At 41.7% G+C, this 22071-nt stretch overlaps 1 protein-coding gene and 1 pseudogene across 1 annotated transcript in view; one reads left to right on the top strand and one right to left on the bottom strand.

The window, feature by feature from the left end:
- Nucleotides 1–1404: 1404 nt before the first annotated feature.
- On the bottom strand, nucleotides 1405–2283 carry LOC136389024 (DNA-directed RNA polymerases I, II, and III subunit RPABC3-like; annotated as a pseudogene).
- A 2294-nt stretch (nucleotides 2284–4577) lies between these two features.
- The window catches only part of ELOVL7 (ELOVL fatty acid elongase 7), a 94989-nt gene continuing 77495 nt past the window's right edge, over nucleotides 4578–22071 (top strand). Inside the window, exon 1 of the mRNA XM_066375508.1 lies at nucleotides 4578–4765. The gene's annotated coding sequence lies outside the window, so the exon portion shown is untranslated. The remainder of the gene's footprint in view (nucleotides 4766–22071) is intronic.

The raw sequence follows: 22071 nt of genomic DNA, 5'->3' as shown, positions 1-22071 counted from the left end.
CTCTAGACCCAATCCCCCTTCCTGTCATTACCTTATTTCTTTGCTCCTTTATCCAACAGAAATTCTTGGTGAATTGTCTAAATTTGTTTTCTCCAATTTTTCTCCTCACTTACACTTGAAACTTACACCATTCAGGTTTTCACTACTTCCATTCCTCCAACCTGCTCTGTCTAGTTCATGACTTTCATATTCCTAAATCAACAGTCAATTTCTGGTCCTCGGCTAACAGCATTTGAGACAGGTAATCACTTCCTCCACCTTGAAGCACTTTCTTCCCTTGCTGTGATAAAAGTTTGGATTATTTTCAGCAAATAATCATTCTCCTCAGCCTTCCACTGTGGGTTGAATATGCTTCCCTACTCCTACCCCACCATATTGGATTTGGCTATGTGACTTACTCTAGCCAACAGAATATTAGCCAACTTTACATGATCAGAGGCCTTAAATATGCTTCAGTGATGTGATTAGAGACCCCAAAACCTTGTGAGCTTTGTTTGGCTCTTGTACCCCGATTATTTACCATGAAGAGATCTTTTCCAGCTGGCTTCTTTCTCTTCAGTATAGGCTCTGGCATGAACTCAAACAGAACAGACTTAAACTCAACCTACAACCTAAAGCAGAGCCCCTCAGCTGAGCACAGCCTAGGTCAGCTGAACTGCTACTACACTGCTGACTTGTGGGCCAAACAAGTACATTGCTATAAGCCACTGGACTTTTGTTATGGATGATTTGTTGTGCAACCTTATTGTGGCAATAGCTGCCTAACCCACTTGACTTCCAGGATACATCACTCTCGTGATTTTATTTCAACTTCAATTCTGTTCTTTCTCAGATAGTTCTGTTCACTTATTGATCCCTCCTCGTTTTCCTAACTACTCAATACTGGATTTATTTCTCAAGTGCCTAGTCTTACTCTCGGTACACTTAGCCATTTTCATTTCCTGTCTTAAATATCATCTGGATTCTGGATGCTAACTACTCCCAAACATTTATCACCAGCTCTCTCTTGAACTCCAGACTAGTGTAGCCAAATGCCGACTTGACATTCCTACTTAAATATCTAAGAGGTATCTCAAATTAAATCAGTCTCCCAAACAATTTCTGACTATCCTCTACCAGCTTTCTTATCTCAATCTTTTGTTTAAGGGGAGGAAAGTCTGGAAAAGTAAAGTTTAATTTAAAAAATCATACTCACGGAACAACTTCTGGTTCATTTTAAACTCTCCCACTGGGTCTTTCACAGGTGAGTCAGGTTCCCATTGAGCCCAGACACCTACAGATGCACCCACAGTGGACATCGAGCCAGCCCCTCCTGCACAGGTGAGCAACAGCCACTGCTGCTCAGGCTTAAACAGATGTCCATAACCTGAATGACTAAGCAGCCAGGTTGGCTTCCCAGGTGGTTCAGAAGTCCAGTTTCTTCATCAGTAGATAACCTCTGTAATCCACTTCAAATCCATGCAGGATGTTGACATCACCCTGCAGCCTCATGAGCAAGCCCACACCGGACATGTGAGTTAAGAGACTTGTTGCCACTTCAGTGGAAATTTCATCTCCCTCAATCCTCTATACTTTCCCATACTTTACATACTTGGTCAGCCCTGGAAGGTCTATCATCTCTGGGGGCATATTAACCATCATCCACACAAGGTACTGGCTATGACCAACCAGAACTTGTCACCCAGATCTACAGGGTAAAACTAAATGTTTACATCCAAGATAAAGTCCATCTTAAAATATTCACTGTCACAATGCAGTCAAAAACCACTCTGTCAGACTTCTTGTCCTCCGGGTCAATGTTTTTCAAATCAAAAATATGCTCAGCCTGACCAGGCAGTGGTGCAGTAGATAGAGTGACAGATTGGGATGCAGAGGGCCTAGGTCTGAAACCCTGGGGTGGCTGGCTTGAGCACAGGCTCATCCGGCATGAGCCCTGGCTTATCCTGCTTGAGCACGGGCTTACCAGCTTGAGCGCGGGGTCACTGGCTTGAGTGTGGGATCATAAACATGACCCCATGGTCACTGGCTTGAGCCCAAAGGTCACTGGCTTGAAGTCCAAGGTCGCTGGCTTGAGCCCAAGGTCGCTGACTTGAGCAAGGTGTCACTCTGCTGTAGCCCCCGATCAAGGCACATATGAGAAAGCAATCAATAAACAACTAGGGAGATGAGCTGCAATGAAGAATTGATGCTTCCCATCTCTCTCCCTTCCTGTCTCTCTGTCCCTATCTGTCGCTCTCTCTGTCTCTGTCACACAAAAAAATCCTCAAACAGGATACCAGCCATGGTGAATGGGCCATGGAGTGGCATGGACTGACAGCATGACCATGACTAGGAGTCTGCATACCCCCTTGTATGGAGAAAAGCTCTCGCAGTTTTCCTTTTCTTAGTACAGAGCACCTCTCTCATTCCGAGTGCTCAAGGCAAAAATCCTGAGGTCATTCTTGACTTCTCTTTTCCTCTACCACATCCCACATCAGATCCTTGGGAAATCCTGTTGGTATTACCTTCAGAAAATATTTTAAAAACCTGATTACTTTTACAACTACTAACCTAGTCAAGCCACTTTTAGCTTTCATCCAGCTATTGTAAGATCCTCTTAATCATCTCTGCTTCTGCCCTTTCACACTCCTCCACCAATGTATTCTCAAAAACGTTGGCACGGTCCTCCTTTTTAAAATTTCAGTCAGATGACATCACTTCTCAAAATGCTTTCTTTACCTCTTTGACCTCACTTATTACTACTGTCCTCAATCACCAATTCATCCACTCTGGCCTCCTTGCTGTTCAGTGAACATGAACATCCCAAGTACACCCCAGGGCCCTTAGCCTTGTTATTCCACTGACTGCAGTGCTGTTAACCTGATAGCCACATAGGCATACCACTCCACACATTTAACATTTTGGCTCAATGCCTCCTTCCACTGAGGTCTTCCCTAACCCCTTTAACATTGCAGCCCCCCCTCCAAAGCCCCTCTCTCCTTTCCTTCTTTATTGTTCTTTGTGCTTATCACAACACGAACACTGCATATTGTTTATTGTCATCCCCAATAGAATGAATGTACACTCCACAAGAACAGGATTGGTTTCTGTGTCTGTTTTATTGTCTGTTGGATCTTCAGGACCTAGAACATGGTAGCATTCAATAAATGTTTGTTAAGTAAATGAATCCATTGACCTTCTGCATATTTAAAATTTCACAAATATATAAAGATTGGAAGATAGTGACAAAGGCAAATATCATTAAGCAATTGTCTCCAATTCCCCCCAAAATTCCCAAATCTACTAAACAACCTGTTTTTGTTATGAAAGCAAAGTTTATCTAAAAGGAAAAAAAAACCCTTACATTTCTTTCCTGTTTTTTGCTTTCCTTTCAATGGCTACTGTTGAGGCTCTCAAAGTTTGACATAAAACATTTAAAACCTCTTGTTTGACTCGGTAGGATTAAGCGGTGGAAGGCAAACCCTGAGAGGAAATATGTTTTAGCCCACTGAGTGTCCTCCCTACCCACTTTCTCTAGTAATTTTCCCCCCTTTGTCGTGATTTCATGCTTAGACCTCAGCACAAACCCATAGGCCACGTTTGTGAGGTGCTTGAGTCAGGACTTCAACCCCTCCGATTATTTTTCAGGTTTCTGGAAGATAACACAATTTCAGTTCTGGGTTTTGCTTTTAAAATCGTTGACTTCTTTGGACCCCCTTTTGCCTTCCAGCTATTGATGCCATGATTCCAGACTTAACAGCATTTACAAGTCTCTAACCAGAAACAAGGCCAGATAAGTTAAAACATGACGGAATGCACATACCCGCCTAACAGGCATCCTCATACCGCTCCCCAGTCCAACAGTAGCAAGTAAGGAGAAAGTTTGCTAGAACTTGTTTCCTGCAGCGGTGGCTGTTATTAACAGGAAAATAGTAAACTCAGATTAAATAGAATTTGCTCTTCTTTGCTCTAAAAGCCTCTTCTACTCCCCAATATTTGCGCAATTCTCTTAATAAGCAGAGGATAGAACTGACCCAAATTCGGCCTCTCGCCCTGGCTGGCTCTGGCCTCCATTTCAGGTAAGAACTAACCTTCTGAATTGTCTTTTCCGGAGCAGGGATGCCCTTCTTTCTCCCTCTCCCCCGCCAGCCTCACCCTTGGTCAGGTTTCCCTCATTTCAGATTTTTCTGCTATTTCATTCCTGAATCGTGCCGGACAATTTTCACATGAAGTCTTGAGAGGACTTCGGGTGACGGAATTTGTGCTCGGAAAGAAATATTAGTCCATCGGCCAGAACCGACCCTCCAATCCGGCCAGCACTGCCCGCCCGGGCGGCGCTCCGAGCGTGGGGGCTAGCGGCGAGGAGCGGGGCCCGGAGGCGGGACCCGAGGCGGCGAGGAGCGGGGCGGAGGCGGGACCCGAGGCGGCGAGGAGCGGGGCGGAGGCGGGACCCGAGGCGGCGAGGAGCGGGGCGGAGGCGGGACCCGAGGCGGCGAGGAGCGGGGCGGAGGCGGGACCCGAGGCGCGCTCCGCTCCCCGCCGCCCCGCCCCGGCCCGCGGCCGCTCCGCCCTCCCGCCCCTCGCGGGTACCTGGCGGGCGGGCGGGGGCGGTGCTGCCGCGGCGTCACGCAGCGGGGTGGGAGAGTGGGCAGGTGACACCCCGGCGGCCTCCCCATTTTCAACTTAATCGGCAGCGGGGCTGCACGGGCGGCTTTGAGGAGCTCCGCGCTCGATCCCACCTTCTGCTTTCGCGCGCGCCGGGCGCTTCGTCTCCGCTCCCCGCGGGGTGAGTGCGGGGCTCTGGGCCCACAGGCTGGGACCAAACTTTTGGAGGCACGGAGGAGAAGTGATGGGGGAAGAGGGAAAGACCCCGAGGGCAGGAGATCGGGCGCGGCCGGATGGAGGAACTTGGGCGCTGCGCGTGGAGAGTGGGATCCGAGTGCCGGAGACTCGGGGAGCCTGGCTGGGCCCTCCCTGGGCTCTGGGGGCGGGGGGCTTGTGAAGTTCCCGCACCTCGGCCTGCGGGCTGCGGGAGAAGGCCCTTCCCCGCGGGGGGCGGGGCCTCCGCGCTCACCTGCGCGCTCCGGGAGCCCCGCGCCGCCCCCAGAGTCCCAGAGGGACTGTGGTCCCTGGCTGTCCCTGGGCTTTGCGCCTCCCCTAAGAGCTCCCACGCGGTGCGGGTCCTGCTGATCAGGGCAGTGGGGGCAAAGGTGCTCGCCGGTGGGACTGGAAAAGAGAAGGATCTGTTCGACCTTGACCGTTGAGGTCACTTTCCCAGATCCGCGATTTGGCCTCGCTAGCCACCCCCTAGAATCCTTGAGCCCCTTGCTTTCTGCTTCCTTCCCTTCTCGGGCGCTTTGTGTCCTTGAGGCCGGAATGAACTTGGGGCGCTGCTCTTGCAGCGGGGCGCTGCCTCTTTAGCTCCCGGAGCTGCATCCTGTCCCGGCGGCTGCTCGTGGCCGAGGCGGGGAGTGATGAGTACAGAGCCCTGGAACAGGTCGTGCCAGAGAGGGAAATGGGAAAGCCTGTTTTCATCTTCCAAGGTAGCGTTCGCGAGGAAATGGGCCTCTCCCCCTAGGTAATCAGTCATCGCTGATTCAAAATTACCGGATGCAGAGACAGCGCTGTCCGGAGCTGCGGGGATGGCCGGGACTGGAGGGCCGGGTCTCCACCCCTTCCAGCTCACTGTGTGGCTAGGGAAACTAGTCCCCCACAGACTGAAGAATGGTTTTGACAAGCCAAGCCTTCTCTTCCTTGCTGAGATATCCACTCGGAAAGCGTTTTCACTTAACCATGCACTCGCAGGTTACTCTTTATTTCACTCTTCACTTTTATTGTTTAACTGCTGTGAAAGTCATCGATACTTTTGTGGCTGCCTCCACCTTCTCACGCTCACTTGCTTACTAATTCCCTTACTTTGTAGTTTCTGCTCCTACTGGCCAGAAATTGTTGTCTCCAAGGTCACTGAGGACTAAAAATATTCTTTTCCTCTAATGGCAGATATTTATCGAGTGTTTTGTGTGCAGGGCACTGTTCTAAGAGCTTGTATTAACTCTTAATCCTCTCAACGACCCTGTTGGGTAAATGATAATATGCTCATTTCACGAATGAAGAAACTAGGACAGTATCTTGGGGAAGGGCAAAGGACTAGCAGGAAGGGATTCCAACTCAGGAGCTATGGTCCAGCACCAGGGCTGTTAACCACTGCATATTGCCTCCTCAAAGGCCCTTTCTTGGTCCTTGGTGTCCCGAAGTGGTGCGCTGTGTCAAGAATATTTACGGAACTCTCTTTCTCAGGACCCTCTTTTCCTCCTTGGGTCACTTTGTACTAGTTTGGGTTTTCCTTTTGAAGAATTCATAGAACATTGTTTCCACTATTATCACCTTTACTCATCTGGCTTAGGATTCTGTGCTCTCCATGTGTCCTACTACTCAGTTGGAGTGTACATCTCTCTGTGCGTGTGGTAATATTCTGCTTTGCCTGAGCACTTCTCGTTGACATCATTACTGTCATGGGCCCCCTCTATTTTCCTAGTCACCTGGGTGCCCAACTTAGAGGTCCTATCTCGGACCAACCTTCTCCCAGTCATGGAATCTATTCAATTTTCCCTTTGTTTCCTCCTTCTAGTCATCACCATTATTACCCTTCTCTATCCTCTCTTCACCAATCTCCCTCCTTTCCACCCCCAAAAACTCATCTATCACTTATCACATGTCATTTTCTGCTGTTCGTTATCTTATTTAATAAATGTTCTATGCCACGAAAAGATTGAAAACAGCTTAGGGCATTAATTACATCTTCAGGCCTTACAACTAGTAGTTCTTTATAAATGTTTGCCAATTGTGATCAATATGATTTAAGGTAGCAGAGATCAGGTGGGTTTGCTGATGATAGAAAACTTTGACATTTTTAAGCCATATTTTGCCGATTGTTAAGGAGTTTGCATTGTCAGACATGGGGGAACTGGCAGGCATTGTAGAAGAGGAGAAAAGCCTCTGCCAACTCCATCGCTGCAGACGGGAACCCAGCTTTCCTGGCTGAACATTACATTCAGAAGTGTAATGAAACAGGACCATGTTGGCAGAGAGCAGGAACCCATTTACCTCAGCAAATAAACACTACAGTTAGAAGTGTAATGTAGTAGGGCCATATCAACAGAGCAGTATGAATTCTAATCTTATCAAAACAAGATATGAAACCACAGTAAGTTACCAACCCTCCCCCCCATTTTTATTGAAAAATATAACAATTCATAAAAGTGCATACAACATAAATGAAGAGGTTACCACATCAGATATACTTGGCTGTAGAATGACTCTTATTCTGATAGTGGATATGATAGTTGGATGAGATTTCAGACAGGCAAATAGAAACCTTTCCCCCCAAAAAACCTCTGTATAAGGCAGTATGGGCCTGAATTAATCCTGAGAGGCATTGTCAAGGGAAAACTGGCTTTGCCTGAGGAGGTTTGAGGAAAGGAGAAAAAAAACTGGAAAGAGGTACCGAAGTGGTGAGATTAGGGAGTCAGGAAGAGTTCTGACCCACCGAACATACTTCTACCACAATGAATATTTTTGCCATTTTACCTTTGTCTCTATTTTTTTTTTCTAGGCATGTTTTCCTAAGCCACTCCATATAGAATTATAGTATTCCATTTTTTTTCTATAAAGAAATAGTAAGCATTTTTTAATCTTATATAATTTTCAGAAGTCCTGTTGTCTGCATTATATTCCTGCAATTACAATGTGATTTACTCAACCAGTCCTTTATTTTTGGACAGGTATGTTAGCAGCAAATTATAAACAACCTACGTTATAGTAATACTTCTCTTTGCATATATATCACTGAAGAAATTGGGGTTTGTTTCCTTGTGATAGTGTTCCAGAAGTGGAATTACTTTGTTAACAGGTATGGTCAACTTTATGGTTCTTAATACACATTGTCAAATTTCTAAAAGAAAATTTAAAAATGGAACAGATGTGTTGTGCCAACCTTTTTCTCTCTGAAGTAGCAATAACTCAATTCAATATGAACAGTATTACTAAACTACTTTTGCATGTTTGGTACTATGTCAGTATTTTAGGACTGCTGTGACAAAGTACCATACATTGGGGTGGCTTAACACAACAGAAATGTATTGTCTCAAAGCTCTGGAAGATACAAATCTGAAATCAGGGTGTCAACAGTATTGATTACTTCTGAGGGCTTTGAAGGAGAGTCTATTTCATTTCTTTCTCCTAGCTTCTTGGTGACAGTGGCAGTCATAGGCTTGTAGATGTTATATTCCAATACCTAACTCGGTCTTCACAGCATTCTCTTAGTGTGTCTGTCTTCACATGGCTGTTATCTTTCAAGGTCATCAGTCATATTGGATTAAGGTATGACCTCATCTTAACTAATTGCATCTGTAAAGATATATTTACAAATTATATCATATTCTGAGGTACTTGAGGATTTGATGTCAACACATCTTTCTGGAGGTCACAGTTTAACCTATAACACGGACTATTGCAACACTGAGGTATACATAAAAGAAAGCCCTCTGGTCTTTTATTTTTTTTAATTGAAGTTGAATTTAGTGGAGGTGACATTGGTTAATAAAATTATATAGGTTTCAGGTGTACAATTTCTTTCTTTCTTTTTTTTTTTTTTTTTTTTTAGAGAGAAACAGATAGGAAGAGAGAGAGATGAGAAGGATCAACTTGTAGTTGTGGCACTTTTAGTTGTTCATCAATTGCTTTCTCATATGTGCCTTGACTGGGGGCCTCCAGTAGAGTGAGTGATCCTTTTTTCAAGCCAGTGACCTTGGGCTTCAAGCCAGCGACCATAAGGTCATGTCTATGATCCCACACACAAGCCGGTGACCCCACGTGCAAACTGGTGAGCCCGTGCTCAAGCCGGATTAGCCTACACTCAAGCTACAACCTCGGGGTTTCAAAACTGGGTTCTCAGCATTCCAGGCTGATGCTCTACAAACTGCACCACCACCTGATCAGGCCAGGTGTACAATTCTATAACACATCATCTGTATATTGTATTGTATACCCCAAGTCAAGTCTCCTTCCATCATCATTTATTCTCCCTTTTCCCTCTGATAATCATATTGATGTCTATGAAGATTATTGTAATTAATCCCTTCACCTTTTTTTACCCAGATTCCCAAATCCCTCCCCTCTGACTACTGTCAGTCTGTTGTCTGTATCTATGAGGCTGTTTCTATTTTGTTAGTTTATTTTGTTCTTAGATTCCATATATAAGTGAAATCATGGTACTGGTCTTTCTCTGACTGGTTAATTTCACTTAGCATAATATTTCCCAGATCCATCCATACTGTTACAAATTGTAAGATTTTCATTTCTTTCCGTGGCTGAGTAGTATTCCATTGTGTAAATGTATGATAGCATTTTTATCCATTCATCTACTGGTCAGTACTTGGGCTGCTTCCAAATCTTAATATTGTAAATAACACTGCAAAGGACATGGGGTGCATATATTCTTTCAAATTAGCATATTGGGTAGTTTACATTTCTAGAAGCGGAATCACTGGGTCATAAGGCAGGTCCACTTTTAATTTTTTGAGGTAATTCTTTACTGCTTTCCACAGTGGGTAAACAAATCTGCATTCCAACCAACAGTGCACTAGGGTTCCCTTTTCTTTACATCTTCACCAACACTTGTGGTTTGTTAATTTATTCATATCTATTCTGACATGTTTGAGGTGATAATCTTATTATGGTTTTAGTTTGCATTTCTTTGATGGATGATTAGTAAGAGTGAGCATCTTTTCATATGCCTATTGACCATCAGTATATCCTCTTTGGAAAAGTGTCTGTTAAGTTCTTTTGCCCATTTCTTAAATGGGTTGTTGGTGTAGAGTTTTATAAGTTCATTATAAATTTTGAGTATTAACCCTTTATCAAATGTACCATTGGTGAGTGTGTTCTCCAGTTCAGTGGATTGTCTTTTCCTTTGTTGATGATTTCCTTTGCTGGGAAAAACTTTTTAGTTTGATGCTTGAGGTGATATATCAGAAAAATATGGCTACGAGAGATGTCTGAGATTTTACTGCCTATGTTTTTTTCTAGAATTTTTATGATTTTGAGTCTAACACTTAAATCTTTAATCCATTTTGAGTTTATTCTTGTGTGTGATGTAATAAGGTAGTTTAGTCTTTTTTTCTTTTTTGCACATATCTTCAATTTTCCCAACACCATTTATTGAGTGGATTACCTTTACCACACTGTATGTTTTTGCTTTCTTTGTCAAATATTTTTTTCCTTTGTCAAATATTAATTGACCATATCAGTGTGGGTTTATTTCTGGGCTCTCTATTCTGTTCCATTGATCTATATGTCTGTTTTTATGCTAGTATTATGCTGTTTTGATTACAATGACCTTTTTGTGCAGTTTAACATCAGGTATCGTGTTTTCTCCAACTTTGTTCTTCTTTCTCAAGATCGCTGTGGCTATTCGGGGTCTTTGATGGTTCCATATAAATTTTTGGAATATTTGTTCTAACTCTGTGAAACATACCATTGGTATCATGCTAAGAATTGCATTGACTCTATAGATTGCTTTGAGTAGTATGGACAGTTTAATGATATTAACTCTTCTTATCCATGAACACCAGATATGCTCCCACTTATTAGTTTCTCCTTCAGTTTCTTTCCTCAGTGTCTATAATTTTCTGAGTATTACATTCTTGGTTAAATTTATTCCTAGGTATTTTATTCTTTTTGAAGCAATTGTGAATGGGAATGTTTTCTTAGTTTCCCTTCATGATAGTTTATTATTGATGTATACTATAAGAGTGCAACTGATTTCTGGATATTTATTTTGTATCCTGCTACTTAGCTGAATTCAATTATCAATCCTCATAGGTTTTGGTGGAATCTCTAGGATGCTTTATGTACAATGTCATGTCATCTGAAATAACAACAGTTTTACTTCTTGCTTTCCACCCTTTTTGATGCTCTTTATGTCTTTTTGTCTGATTGCTGTGGCAAGGACTTACAATACTATGTATCTTGAATAAGAATGGTGTAACAGACATGCAGACATCACTGTCTTGTTCCTGATCACAAGGGAAACAAGTCTTTGCCCATTGAGTATGATGTTGGCTGTACGTTTATCATATATGGACTTTATTATGTTGGGGTATGCGCCCTCTATTCCCACTTTGCTGGGTTTTTTTTTTAAAAATCATAAATGTGGCCCTGGCCGGTTGGCTCAGCGGTAGAGCATCGGCCTGGCGTGCGGGGGACCCGGGTTCGATTCCCGGCCAGGGCACATAGGAGAAGCGCCCATTTGCTTTTCCACCCCCCCTCCTTCCTCTCTGTCTCCCCCCTCTCCCCCCTGCAGCGAGGCTCCATTGGAGCAAAGATGGCCCGGGCGCTGGGGATGGCTCCTTGGCCTCTGCCGCAGGCACTAGAGTGGCTCTGGTCGCGGCAGAGCGATGCCCCAGAGGGGCAGAGCATCGTCCCCTGGTGGGCAGAGCATCGCCCCTGGTGGGCGTGCCGGGTGGATCCCGGTCGGGCGCATGCGGGAGTCTGTCTCTCCCCGTTTCCAGCTTCAGAAAAATACAAAAAAAAAAAAAAAAAATCATAAATGTGTACTGGATTTTATCAAAAGCTTTTCTGCCTTATAATCTAGTGATTCCACTTTTAGGAATATACCCAAAGATACCCAAAATACTAATTCAAAAGAATATATGTGCCCTATGTTCATTGCAGCATTATTTACAATAGCCAAGATTTGGAAGCAGCCCAAGTGCTGATCAGTTGATGTATGGATAAAAAAAGCTTTGGAGCATTTACACAGTAGAATACACATGGCCCTAAAAAAAAAAAATTAAAAAATTAAAAAAAGAAACAAAGAAAAGGAAAAGGAAAAGAGAAAGGAAAACCTTACCATTTGCAGCAACATGGATGGACCTGGAGAGCATTATGTTAAGTGAAATAAGCCAATCAGAGAGAGACAAGTACCATATGATTTCACTCATATGTAGAATCTAAGAACAAAATGAACTAAGAAGCAAAATTGAGACAGACTCATAATAGCTAGAGAGGAAGCTGACAATTGTCAATTGGGTGATGGAGGGATGGGGGAATTGAGCAAAAAAAGAAAATATCTCATGGACATGGACAACAGTGTGGGGGTTGGGGCAATGGAGAATGTGGGGAGGTGGATTAGGGATATGGAGGATAAATGGTGATAGACAGAGACATGACTTATGGTGGTGAACACACAATACAGTGTATAGATGTGTTGTAGTTTTGTGTATCGGACACCTGTATAATTTTGTTATCCAATGTCACCCAATAAATATAATAAAAATGAAAAAATAATACAATCTTAACAGGCCCTCTCTCTTCTTATAGATTGCTTTTGGCTCCCAATTAACTTTGAGATAAAATCCAAAATCTTTTGTGGGTCAAACCAGGCTTTCAGGACCCCAGCCCATGCATACCCAGGCAACCTCATCTCACACCTTCCTCTGCTGTGATTTTTTAATACTTGTAATTCTCCGATCACACCTGCATTCTCTTGGCCTGAATTTGATTATTGCCCTCACTCCTTTTGCTGCTGCCCTAACTCCTAGTCTTCCTTCTTTCACTTCAGGAGGACAACTTTGTCTGCCTTACTCTGCTTGGCTTCCCTGTCTGTGTTAATCATTGTTTATCACACTGTACTGTTACTGTTAACCTCCCTTGAATGCTCACAGGCCTGGACTGGCTCTAGCATCTTATCTGACAAAAAGCTGACACTCAGTGATTTTTGAATATGAACTTCTGAAACTCCCTAACTTGGGGTAGGTCTGGCCCTATTACCTTATGTTAAAAGAGACAATGAAGCTAGGCTGCTGGTGTACATGACCTGTGCAGTTGCTTCTCCAGATGGTTGAAGTCTTGTCTTTAACATGGCAGACTTATAAGTTATATGGTAACTTATTTCATCTGGATACTAGTCTGTTTAGAAATATTTATGATGGTGTGCCTACTTCTACCATTTAAAAAATAATTTTACTTGACAACGTAATCATATGTGCTTTCAACATATCTAAATCAATTAGAAATAATTGGACATGTCAATTTTTTGAGAAGATCAATCTAATAAAGTACCAAATTTGTATTAGTTTTCAACATTTTTATAACTTGCCCAATTTGGATGAGTCACAGAGACACATCTAGGATATCTTTCTCTAAAAATATGTTTATATCATGCTTCCTTCCATGATATATGATGTGTATTATTGAAATTCAAGGTCATCTGTCAATTTAGCATGCTACTATATTTACAAATATTCAAGAATAATCTGCTTGTAAAACTGATGTTTTACACAGGTAAGCATACCAAGGAGAATAGACAATTAAACAAATTAGGAAAAGTCTTATTTTAACTTCAACTAGCAATTATTTAAGAACAGAGGGCTAGGCCCTGGCCGGTTGGCTCAGTGGTAGAGCGTCGGCCTGGCGTGCAGGAGTCCCGGGTTCGATTCCTGGCCAGGGCACACAGGAGAAGCGCCCATCTGCTTCTCCACCCCTCCCCCTCTCCTTCCTCTCTGTCTCTCTCTTCCCCTCCCACAGCCAAGGCTCCATTGGAGCAAAGTTGGCCCGGGCGCTGAGGATGGCTCTGTGGCCTCTGCCTCAGGCACTAGAGTGGCTCTGGTTGCAACAGAGCGACGCCCCAGATAGGCAGAGCATCGCCCCCTGGTGGGCATGTCGGGTGGATCCCGGTCAGGCGCATGCGGGAATCTGTCTGACTGCCTCCCCATTTCCAATTTCAGAAAAATACCAAAAAATAAATAACTAAATAAAATTAAATTAAATTAAAAAATAATAAGAACAGAGGGCTTTATATAATCAGTGGGTGAAAAGGAAGAGATGATAGTAATACAGACATAATAAGGGATTTTAACACCCCACTGACATCAATGGATAGATCATTCAGACATAAAATCAATAAGAAGGCCCTGACTGGTTGGCTCAGTGGTAGAGCATCGGCCTGGCGTGCGGAAGTCCTAGGTTCGATTCCCGGCCAGGGCACACAGGAGAAGCGCCCATTTGCTTCTCCACCCCTCTCCCTCTCCTTCCTCTCTGTCTCTCTCTTCCCCTCCCACAGCCAAGGCTCCATTGGAGCAAAGATGGCCCGGGCGCTGGGGATGGCTCCGTGGCCTCTGCAGCGACGCCTGGATGGGCAGAGCATCACCCCCTGGTGGGCGTGCCGGGTGGATCCCGGTCGGGCGCATGCGGGAGTCTGTCTGACTGCCTCCCCGTTTCCAGCTTCAGAAAAATACAAAAAAAAAAAAATCAATAAGGAAATAGTTGCCTTAAATGACACAGTAGATCAGATAGATTTAATTGATATCTTCAGAACATTTCACAACAAAGCCCCAGAATATACATTCTTTTCAAGTGTACATGGAACATTTCCTAGGAGAGAAACATGTTAGGACACAAAAAAAGTCTAAATAAATTTAAGAAGACAAATCATATCAAGCATATTTTGTGGCCACAATGGTGAAATCAATCACAAGAAAAAACTGAAAAACACACAGACATAGAGCCTGAATAACATGTTACTAAACAGTAAATAACTTAACAATGAGATCAAGGAAGAAATCAAAAGATACTTTGAAACAAAGTGAAAATGAGAACACAACAAACCAAAATCTAAGGGACAGAGTGAAAATTCAGTCCTAAAAGGGAAATTCCTACCATTACAGACCTATCTCAAGAAATAAGAAAAATATGAAATAAGCAATCTAATTACACTAAAAGGAACTTGAAGAAGAAGAACAACAAAACCCAAAAAGAATCCAAGAAAGGAAATAATAAAGATGAAAGCAGAAATAAAGTAGAATCTAAAAAAACAAAAGATCAATAAAACCAAGAGCTGGTTCTTTGAAAAGATTAACAGGATTGACAAACTTTTAATGAGACTCAAGAAAAAAAGAGAAAGGACACAAATAAATAAATCATAAATGAAAGAGAAGACTGAAACCAAAGAAATACAAAGGATATTAAGTAAATGTTATGAACAACTATATACCAACAAATTGGGCAAGCTGGACAAAATGAATAAACTGCTAGAAATATAGTCTTTCAAAACTGAATCAGGAAGAATCAGAAAATATGAATAGACAGATTACAATTAGTGATATTGAAGCAGAAATCTAAAACTCCCAACAAATAAAAGTCTTGGGCCAGATTACTTCACAGGTGAATTTTACGAAACATTCAAAAAACTAACACCTATCCTTCTCAAACTATTTCAAAAAATTTAAGATGAGGGAAGACTCCTAAGTTCCTCTTATGAGATCAGCACTATCCTAATTCCAAAACTAGGTAAAGACACTACAAAGAAAGAAAATTATAGGCTAATATCCCTGATGAACAGAGATGCTAAAATCTTCAACAAAATATTAGCTAACCAGACCTAGGAATACATTAAAAATATCACGCAACCTGATCAAGTGGTATTTATTCCAAGGATGCAAGGTTATTACAATATCCACAAATGAAATAATGTGATACACCATCTAAAGAAAATGAAGAATAAAAACCACACAATCATATTAATAGATGCAAAAAGAAACATTTGATAAAATTCAGCACCCATTTATGATAAAAAACAGCAAAGTGGGAACAGAGGGGACATACCTCAATGTAATAAAGGCCATATATGGCAAACGTACAGCTGACATATTACTCAATGGGCAAAGACTACAAGTATTTCCTTTATGATCAGGAACAAGACATGGATGTCTGCTACACCATTCTTGTTCAGCATAGTACTCTAAGAGCTAGCCATGGCAATCAGACAAGAAAAAATAAAAGGCGTCCAAAAGGGTGGAAAGCAAGAAGTAAAACTCTGTTATTTCAGCTGACATGATACTGTATATAGAGCATCTTATAGATTCCACCAAAAAAATACAAGGATTGATCATCGAATTCAGCAAAGTAGCAGAATACAAAATAAATATCCAGAAAGCAGTTGCATTTTATACACCAATAATAAACTATCATAAAGGGAAACTAAGAAAACAATCCCAACTCTCAGTTGTTTTAAAAAGCATAAAATCCCTAAGAATAAATTTAACCAAGAATGTAAAAGACCTGTACTCAGAAAATTAGAAGACATTGAAGAAGAAACAAATAAGTGGAAGCTTGTACCATGTTCTTGAATAGGAAGAAGTAACATCAATCAAATGTTCATACTACTCAAAGCAATCTATAGATTCAATGCAATTCCTATCATGATACCAATGGAGTATTTCACAGAACTAGGACAAATACTCCAAAAATTTATATGAACCATTAAAGACCCTGAATGGCCACAGGGATCTTAAGAAAGAAGAACAAGTTGGAGGAATCAGGCTACCTGATATTAAGCTATACTGTGAGGCCATAGTAATCAAAACAGCATATCACTGACATAAAACAGACATATAGATCAATGGAATAGAATAGAGTGCCCAGAAATAAACCCACACTGATAGGTCAATTAATATTTGACAAAGAAAGCAAAAACATTCAGTGGGGTAAAGATAGTCTACTCAATAAATGGTGTTGGGAAAATTGGACTGATGCATACAAAAAAAATGAAACTAGGCCACCTTCTTATATCACACACAAGAATAAACTCAAAATGGATTAAAGACTTAAGTGTTAGACTTGAAAACATAAAATTCCTAGAAGAAAACATAGTAAAATCTCAGATGTTTCTTGTAGCCATATTTTCTTTTCTGAAATATCTCCTCAGGCAAGGGAAATAAAAGAAAAAAATAGATGGGACTACATAAAACCAGAAGAGTTTTTGCACAGCAGTGGAAACCATCAACAAAATGAAAAGACAATCCGCTGAATGGGAGAATATATTCACCAATGATACAATTGATAAGGGGTCAATATCCAAAATTTATAAAGAACTTATGAAACTTAACACAGAGTAAAAAAAATCCACTTAAGAAATGGGCAAAGGACCTGAATAGGCACTTCTCCAAAGAGGACATACAGATGTCCAATAGGCATATGAAAAAAATGCTCAATGTCACTCATCATCAGAGAAATGCAAATTAAAACCACAGTGACATATCACCTCACATGTGTCAGAATGGCTATCATCAATAAAGCAACAAACAACAAATGTTGCAAGGATATGAAGAAAAGGGAACTCTTGTGCACTGTTGGTGGAAATGCAGATTGGTGCAGCCACTGTTTAAAGCAGTGTGGAGTTATCTCAAAAAGCTTAAAAAATATTTGCATTTTAAAAAAGATTTGTATTTGCAGCTTCATCTCTCTGAAACCTCTCCTCCTATTTGAGGCTCTCTCATTTCTCTATCTGATCTGGAAATGCCAACTGCCTTCAGTGTTTACATTTCATAACTTTATTATGCCTAGTTTGCATAACAATTTTGGAATAGAAAATAAACTGCAGCCCTGGCTGGTTAGCTCAGTGAGTTAAGAGTATTGTCCTGAAGTGAAAAGGTTGTGAGTTTGATCCCTGAGCAGGGCACATATGGGAGGCAACCAATGAATGCACAACTATGTAGAACAACAAATGAATGCTCCCCTTCCCCCTTTGCTCTCTATCTCTCTGAAAATCAATCAATCAATAAAAAAAAAAAAAGCCTTGGCTGGATAGCTCAGTTGGTCCGAGAGCCACACTGAGGCGTGGAGGTTGCCCGTTCGATCCCCAGTCAAGGCACATACAGGAACAGCTTGATGTTCCTGTCTCTCTTTCTCTCTTCCTGTCTCACTCTCTCTTAGAAAAAAAATGAGAATAAAAAAATAATAAGAAAATAAACTGCATGGGCATCCTCTGTGTCACATGTTTATAGAATGCTCATGCCTGCATTTAAGATTTAAGCCTTTCATTGACAGTTATGAAGTAAAAAGTTTTCGTTCCTTTTAAATATCAGTAATAATTACAGGAAGGCACTCCAAATGCATCTTCTCATGAATCCTCTAAAGCCAGCAAGGTGTGCACCATAGTCCTCATGGGTGCAGAAAAGTGATGAAAGGTGCTCAGATGAAAAAAGCAGAAAAAGTGAGCTCCATTTCTTTTTTTAATTTTTCTGAAGTGAGAAATGGGGAGACAGAGAGCTCCTTTTTTAATTTTTTACTTTTTTTTACTTTTCTGTACTCATGTGTACTCTGAAGATTATGGTTAGAAGATGCAGCCAGGATTGAAAGCCAGGTATAATTGAAATGTTTTTTTGTTTGTTTGTTTTACAGGACAGAGATTCAGAGAGAGGGACAGACAGACAGGAACAGAGAGAGATGAAAAGCATCAATCATCAGTTTTTCGTTGCGACACCTTAGTTGTTCATTAATTGCTTTCTCATATGTGCCTTGACCGCAGGCCTTCAGCAGACCGAGTAACCCCTTGCTCGAGCCAGTGACCTTGAGTCCAAGCTGGTGAGCTTTTTGCTCAAGCCAGATGAGCCCACGTTTAAGCTGGCAAACTTGGGGGTCTCCACCCTGGGTTCTTTCGCATCCCACTCCGATGCTCTATCCACTGTGCCACCGCCTGGTCAGGCTATAATTGCAATGTTTAGGCTCTTCTTACTCTGCATACTAACTATGGGTTGATGCTTTAGATAGTATAGAGAAACTAGGGCTCTAATATCATGTGATAGTTTTGGTGGGCATCAGGGCAACCACAATTAGAAACCTGACTTAGACTTTTTAGGGTCAGTTGTAGAAACGTGAGAACCAGACAAAAAGGGTTTGCTAGTAGTCCCTCATCTAAATACAGCCCCTTTTTCTTTTCTGTCCTATATTTCTGGATTTTGTCTTAATAGCACATTTGTGATTTGTTTGTTTGCTTATTATAATTAAATGGCATAACAAAGACAGAACAAAAGTAAAAGGTGCTTGTGTTTGTTTTTTTTTTTGTATTTTTCTGAAGCTGGAAACGGGGAGGCAGTCAGACAGACTCCCGCATGCGTCCGACCTGGATCCACCCAGCATGCCCACCAGGGGGTGACGCTCTGCCCATCCGGAGCATTGCTCTGTCGCAACTAGAGCCACTCTAGCACCTGGGGCAGAGGCCAAGGAGCCATCCCCAGCGCCCGGGCCATCTTTTGCTCCAGTGAAGCCTTGGCTGCGGGAGGGGAAGAGAGAGACAGAGAGGAAGGAGAGGGGGAGGAGTGGAGAAGCGGATGGGCGCCTCTCCTGTGTGCCCTGGCCGGGAATCGAACCCGGGACTTCTGCATGCCAGGCCGACGCTCTACCACTGAGCCAACCGGCCAGGGCCAAAGGTGCTTGTGTTTGAGGATGATTTATCCTAAGTCTGTCCCAGGGTTTCTCTGCTCACACCCCTTTGTACCCGTCTTTCCTGCCTTCTCTAGACAGGCAGTGCTGTGTTGGATCCTATGTGCCAAAAATACTTGTCTTAGAAGCAAACCAATAAACAAACTAATGCTGACCTTTCATTTTAATGCCTCTATTTTATCATTCACTTAGCTAGAAGGCACAGGCTTATGCCTTCAGCCTCTTTGAAATTCTAACACGTGTGACTTTAACTTGAAGGAAAAAAAGAAGGTAGAAATAACTTCTTTTATAAAGAAGGTAATAATAATTCTTAGGAACCCGGAGTCTAATTACTGATTATTCAGTAGCTTAAGGTGAGTTCCTGGGTAAACATAGAATGGAATTGAAAAAAAAATTGTGAGAATCACTATTCATTGTTCAAAGGGAGAAAAAAATGGGTAGTAGTTATAATAATTAATATCAATAAAATATATCTTACGTTGACTGTATGCACTTGCCATTTCTCTAGATAAAAGACAGTTGGAGGTTGACAATTGCATATGGTTCATTCTAATACAAAGACAATCATCTTAACATCTAACCAGTTGACCAGTGAGCCTCTGCACTTTATTTCTTCATAAAGCAGACTTTGTGCTGCCGAGGCTGCTAGGAGCCTGTTCCCTGTGCCAACTGCTGGGTCACTGGCTCAACATAGCCTTGTATTTATTGCAAACCTGTTGATGCCAGTTACACCTGTTATTGTGATTAGATAATTTAAATAAGTATGTAAATCCATAAAATATAAGTGCAAGCGGAAAGGGTATTATTGCTTCTGTGAAAGGAATGTTGAATTGTTGAATTCTTTGGGAAGATTCCATAAAAGTTAGTGAATAAAATAGTAAGCAGGAAAACTAAAAAGATTGGAGAGACAATTATAAAAACTTTGAGGATAATATCCCAATCTTGCTTTGTTTTTAAGTTTTTAATTCACTTAGAAAATTAAAACTGGAAATTGTAGAAAATAAATTCTGAATATGGTTTACATAAAAAAAATATTGGGGGGGTATTTTTCCTCAAGAAAACTTGAAACTGCTTTGGAAAGCTGTAGACTTTTTGCATATTTATATGTCTAAGGTTAAAGTCAATGTTTGTGGTCTATACCGAATTTTTTTATTCTTTACTGGAAGCAATATTTTTAATTAACCAACCAGATCCAGTCAACATTACTGCTGTTATTAGTCTGACTATGACAGTTTGTGCCATAGCATAGGAAGTAATCAGAACCTTTGCCTCTGTAGTTTTCTTATTAAGGGCATATGATAATAAAGGCAACATAAAATTTTGCCATTGGGAATTTAAAAAGCAGAGTACATGGATTTTTTTTCTTTGCTAAGCATACCATGCTAATGAACTCATACTTCTTCTTTGAAATTAGGCTTTTAGCATACATGTAACATTCAAGTTTATTTTAATAATGTGAATCAATATGTAGAACCTAGAGCTGGTTCCTACCTTTCTTAAATGACTTCCATAAAAATGGAAAGCAAAAATACATAGTATAGCATTAGCTAGAGTCTATTAAAATTGATAAATTTTTTAGTGCTGTTAAGCTGATGGGTTAAATTGGGCAAGATAAAACATTTTTTTAATTCATTTTAGAGAGGAGAGAGAGAGATACAGAGAGAGAGAGAAAAGGGGGGAGGAGCAGGAAGCATCAACTCCCATATGTGCCTTGACCAGGCAGCCCAGGGTTTCGAACTGGTGACCTCAGCATTTTCAGGATCGACACTTGATCCACTGCATCACCACAGGTCAAGTGATAAAACTTATTTTAAATTCAGACTTATTATAGAAGTATAGTAGTTCTTTCCTTTCCCTTCCTTCCTCCCTCCCTCCCTCCCTCCTTTTCTTTTTTTTTTTTTTTCTTAAGTGGCAGGTGGGGAGGCAGAGAGACAGACTCCTGCATGAGCTCCAACTGGGATCCACCTGGCAAGTCCCCTATCAGATGATGCTCTGCCCATTTGGGGCTGTTGCTCTGTTGCTGGGCAACCAAGCTATTTTAGCACCTGAGGTGAGGCCATGGAGCCATTTTCAGCGTCTGGGGCCAACTTGCTCAAACCAATTGAACCATGGCTGCAGGAGAGGAAAAGAGAGAGGGAAGAGGGTTGAATGAAGAAGCAGATGATCACTTCACCTGTGTGCCTTGAGGGGATTGAAGCTGGGCCATCCACATGCTGGGCCAGTGCTCTATCCACTGAGCAAACTGGCCAGGGCCAGTAGTTATTTTCTAAAGCTTTACAAGTTAGTGAAAAAGACTGAACTGGTAAAGTGAGAAAAATAAAAGTATTTATATAATGATAGCATTATTGGACACTTGCTATGTGATAGGCACTTTACTAATTTCTACATATGCCTCATCTCATTTATTCTTTACAGATATTGTTTCCATTTTTATAAACAAAGAAAGTGATACATATAGAAGTTAAGAAACTTGCCCAAAGTCATGTGGTTAGTATGAAATAGAACTGGAAATCAGACCCAGTTAGGTCTGAACTTCAGTGCTGATATGCCCATGCTTTTACCACTTTATAATGTAGCACTTTTTAAAAAAATATTTTTATTTATTTATTCATTTTAAAGAAGAGAGACAAAGAGAGAGAGAGAAGGGGGGAGGAGCAGGAAGCAACAACTCCCATATGTGCCTTGACCAGGCAAGCCCAGGGTTTTGAACCGGCGACCTCGGCATTCCAGGTTGACGCTTGATCCACTGCACCACCACAGGTCAGGCTAATGTAGCACTTTTAATCTGAATTTCTGATGTAGGTGGGTTTT

This window comes from Saccopteryx leptura, chromosome 1 (assembly GCF_036850995.1).
Source record: "Saccopteryx leptura isolate mSacLep1 chromosome 1, mSacLep1_pri_phased_curated, whole genome shotgun sequence".
Classification (NCBI taxonomy): domain Eukaryota; kingdom Metazoa; phylum Chordata; class Mammalia; order Chiroptera; family Emballonuridae; genus Saccopteryx; species Saccopteryx leptura.
Note: the sequence above shows the minus strand (reverse complement) of the source record. Positions and strands in the feature narration are given on the sequence as shown.